Source organism: Tupaia chinensis, unplaced genomic scaffold (genome assembly GCF_000334495.1).
Source record: "Tupaia chinensis unplaced genomic scaffold, TupChi_1.0 Scaffold147282_1, whole genome shotgun sequence".
Classification (NCBI taxonomy): domain Eukaryota; kingdom Metazoa; phylum Chordata; class Mammalia; order Scandentia; family Tupaiidae; genus Tupaia; species Tupaia belangeri.
In genome coordinates this window covers 4007896-4012657 of record NW_006207133.1, presented here as the reverse complement: position 1 = coordinate 4012657, position 4762 = coordinate 4007896, and positions in this window count along the sequence as shown.

Here is a 4762-nt window from a genome sequence, read left to right as displayed (position 1 = left end):
AGCCCACATCTGTTCCCACTATTTTGTGTTTGTTTGGAGTTAATTATGGGGGGCGGGTGCAGATGGTGTGTGAGCTCACCAAAGAGACAGGGAAAAGAGAAAGTGAAAGAGAAAATGAAAGTGAACGCACTCTTCAGTGGGACCTGATCACGCTGCAGTCTTTTCCCTCCATTTCTCCGTCCTTTCAGGATCCTGGGCATACATGCTCCCAGTGAGTTTTTCAAGCCACTGGGCCTGGGATTCAAACTGTGGGCAGCCGTATGGAAGCTGGCTCCCTATGCACCGCGCTTAACCACTGTGCCACAGGCCAGCCCACGAGGTAATTTATTAATATTTTTCACTGTGGTAAAATTTACATGGCATGAAATTCACCATCCTATTTTTAAATGGACAGTTCAGTGGCATCAGTACATCCACATCATTCTGTGGCCACCTCCCTCTGCCTCGAGCGCTTTCAACTCTGTACCCATTAAAAGCTCCCCATTTCCCATCTACCCCGGCCCCTGGCAACAGCCCTTCTATTCTCTGTCCCTATCCCAGGAACCTCACAGCCATGGATTCATGCGGTATTTGTCCTTTCGTGACTGGCTTAACCACTGCTTCGAACATCCTAAGCTTCCTCCGTGCTGTAGCCTCCTTCCTAAGACTGGTAATATCCCACCGTATCCAGACATCACATCGTGTCTAGCCACTCACCTGTGGGTGGGCACGTGGGTCGCCGCCACCTGCTAGCTGTTGTGGAAGACTGCTATGAACACGGGTGTGCAAATACTTCGAGACCTACTTTCATTTCTATTGCGTCTACAAGGGGTCTTCAAAAAACTCATGGGAAAGTTCTTATGAAAAAACTATGCACTATGCATAGATTTTCTAAATTTTTTGCAGGAAAATAAACTCGTACTTTAATTCCATGTTTGAAGTCCCCTCACATGCCCAAAGCAGAATTGCCGAACCAGGTGTAACGCCCGGGGCACTCCCATCCTGTCGTCCCGGCAGCCGCGCCCTGTGCATTCCCACCGACAGTGCACACGGGCTCCGACTCCTCCCTACCCTTGCCAACACCTGCTCCTCGCTGGTCTTTGCTAGCAGCCATCCTGGGGGCCTCGTCTACTTTGGACCCACACACTGCAGAGCCTACTCCAGCAGACACTCAGAGTCTGCTCATCCTGAGAACGAGATGCTGTCCTGAGCTTTCTTCTCTGTTCTCCAGCTCCCTGGGAGGCACACAGGGGCTGTTTCTCTCCCAGTGGGGCCCTGGAGCCTAGAACTCCTGGGTCCTCCCTCTTGGGCAGGTCCGGAGACAGGTCCTGTGGGGAGAGGGGCCAGAAGTGGAGGCCGGGCCCACAGGGCTTGATCCTCACCGCTGGAGACCACAGCCCACGGCTTTGCCTGCGGGGGCATCCCAGTTAACTCCCCTGTCTGCTGCACAGGGCCAAGGACAAGTCCAAGCCCGTGGCCGGTGGAGTCCGGGTTCTCGGCTTCCTTTCCACATGAGTACTGGCTTTGCTCCTCTTTCTAGTTCCTAGTACAAGGCCCTTCCTCTTCCCTTGGAGCCCTGCTCTCTGCCCCATCCCAAGGCAGAGTAGGTGGCACCTGACGTGGCCTGACCCCCAGCATCCTCCCACCTCACCCCACACACCCGTGGTGCCACCTCTGACTCGGCAGCACATGCAGAAGGCGTGAGTGGGAAGACCCCGAGCAGGTCACAGGAACAGGAAGCTGTGATGGGTGGAAGGCCTGGGATGATCCAGACCAGACTGGGGATGGGGGCCAGTGTGGGGCTGAGGCTCCTCCCACGGAGGGGGTGCTTACCATGACTCTGGAGCCATAGAGCCTTGGGTTCAAACAAAGCTTCTTCCATACCTGCTGTGCGACCCCAGGCAAGTCCCTTCACCTCTCTGTTTCATTTATTGAACAAGGAGGATCATACATGTGTCCCAGGGCTCCTGTGTGGGTAATTGGGGTCCCACCGATCCCCAGGGGCATCACCCCCGCAGATTGCCATGATTTAGAGCAGAGCCTTCCTCCTTCCATTCCCCCTTCTCCACTCCTGAAGTCCCACACGTACTTAGACCATCCATCGGGGGAAACCATGAGGTTAAAGGACAACAGCCTTCCTTTTTCTGATATGGGCTGACTTGTTCTTAAGGGAAAAAACAACCCCCTCTGCAGCACCACCTCTACTCCATCCTTTCTTTGTGTTCGGGCTTCTGGGGAAACGACAGGCCCCTGGTGGTTTCCTTCCAGAATCCACTCCTCCCTCCAGAAATTCCCCAACAGCCGCCAAGCCCAGTGATAAGAAAAATGAGCAATTTCCAGGAAGAGGCCCACACACTTCAGAGACGCCGAGCAGAGGCAGTGCCTCTCCTGCCCCAGTCCCCTCCACCCCATCACACTCCTGGTCACCTGGGTTCCTTTGCGCATGACCTTGGAATGCGCCAAGGAGGAGGGAGAGAGACATGGGCCAGACAGATGGATGAGGGCCGAGATGGATCCCCACCGCTGCGGCTCTGCCCCTGCCCCATGTCCTGGGGATTAAGGCCATGGCAGGGGCTGGGAGACGTGTTATGCACCACCGTACACCTGGAACTCGGATACCTGGAGATTGTGACATTCCATCGGCACCCCTGGAACATTCTTTTTTTTTTTTTTTTTGGAGAGATTTTCGCTATAGGGCGCGTGCGCTCACCAGACAGACAGAGACATAAAGACAGAAAGCGAGAAATCACCCCCCAGGGGGGATGGTCACGCCGCAATCCCCTCTCCTCCATTCTCCTCTCAGGATCTTGGGCACGCACGCACACGCGCCCGGTGTGAGTTTTTTAAGCCACCGGGTCCGGGACGCGAACCACGGTCGACTACGTGGGAGTCCAGTGACATAGCCATTACACTAACTGCTGGTTCCCCCTGGAACATTCTTTATTGACCACCTGCCAGCTGCCAGGCATGGTGCCAGGTATGAGGGCACAACGGTGAGCAAAACAGCCCCTCCCAGGGCACAGGGACGGGAGGCAGTGGACAACACGGCCATCTCTGCCCGTCCTCACCTCTCTATCCTCCTCCACACCCCCAGAATGCTGTGTCCAGAGCCTTTGCACACCCTGCTCACTTACAATTGCCTCCACTGGGGCCTGCGTGGCACAGCAGGGAAAAGTGAAGCTCTGAGAGGCTGAGCCCTGGCACAGTGCTTGCTTGTCCAGAAACCCCTGAGTACTCAGGGCATATGCGTGCCCCAAATCCAGGGCTGGCTGGAGTCTGAGGTGAATCACAGCAATGACAGGACTGGGGTGCTGTCTCTGTCTCTCTTGCTCATGGAAGAAAGAAATAAACCTTTTTTAAAAAGAGTGGAGGAGGGTATCTGGCCAGTGGCATGGTGGTTAAGGCAGCTGGATCGTGCATGGCTAACTACAATTGGAGTCCCCAGACCCAGTGGCTTCAAAACTATGCCAGGTACTCTGGCAAATTAAAAACAAAGAAAACAATTGTCCCTGAGCCAGTAGGTGGCAATGGAGGTTAAAGCATCTGTCTCCTACATGGTTCACACCATGGTTCAAGGCCCAGACCCAGCAGCTTGAAAATGATACCGGGTGCATGTACATGCATGCCCAAAATCCCAAGAAGAGACTGGAGGAGAAGAGATTGCTGTGTGGCCATTCCCCCCAGGGATGGGTGTGATCTCTCACTTTCCCTGTCTTTCCCTCTCTCTCTGCCAAGCGCATGGGCCCTATGACCAAAACAAGAAACAAAGAGAATAACTTGCCCTACTAGAGGGCTCTAGAAATGATGGAAAACCAAACAGCAGAGCAGAGTTCTCTTTCTTTTTTGGAGAGGTTTTTGCTATAGGGCGCATGTACTTGCCAGAAAGACAGAGAGGCAGCAAGAATAAACCCCCAGGGGGATGGCCACGCTGCAGTCCCTTCTCCATTCTCCTCTCGGGATCTTGGGCACAAACGCACACACGCCCGGAGTGAGTTTAAGCCACCAGGTCCGGGACTCAAACTGTGGTCGATTACATGGGAGTCCCGCGACACAGCCATTATGCTATCTGCTGGTCTTAAGGGAGAAGCTGCCTAGTGAAAGGCAAACAGGTGTTCTGGCACCAAACTGGACACCAGCCACAGCCGCAAGGAAGTAGAACCTGAATAGGGACGTGGAGGCCGGTAGTGTGAAGGAAGGGTGCCTCCCCACCCCATCCATGTTCCTCACCCAGGCAAATACAATAACCACCCCAAATAACAAACACATGTTTTCCACCTTTTATTCCAGGAAGGGCAAGGTGAGGCTGCAGGGACCAGGGAGCCTTGAACCAGCATCCTTGACTAAGCCTCAGTCAGGGCCCCACACAACCTGCCCCTCTGCCACTGAGCCAGCCCCTCTTAGGTGGGCCCCTTTCTCCCACCTGCTCCACATAAGCAGGTCTGAGTGGGGCCCCTCAGTTCCCTCAGTGACTTCCCCTCCCATGACGGAGCCCAAACGCCCAGCCCACCTGGGCCCAGCATCAGCCTCCTCCCCACTGCTCTCCGGAGACATCTGCACCCCATCCCTCGTCAAAGCATGGTGGGGCTCCTTGGATCATCTCACACCCCTCTTCCTCCCTCAGCCCTCCCACCTTCCAGTTCCTTGGATAGTCTTTACCTGCCCTTCAAACACGACCAAGCGCCGGGCCCTCTGGCAGGGCCTGGGTGTGTGAGGGCCCCTCCTGAGCTTGGCACTTGGCTGTAGAATGTAAAGCCCAACTTTCGGTTGGGATCGCGTCTCCCAC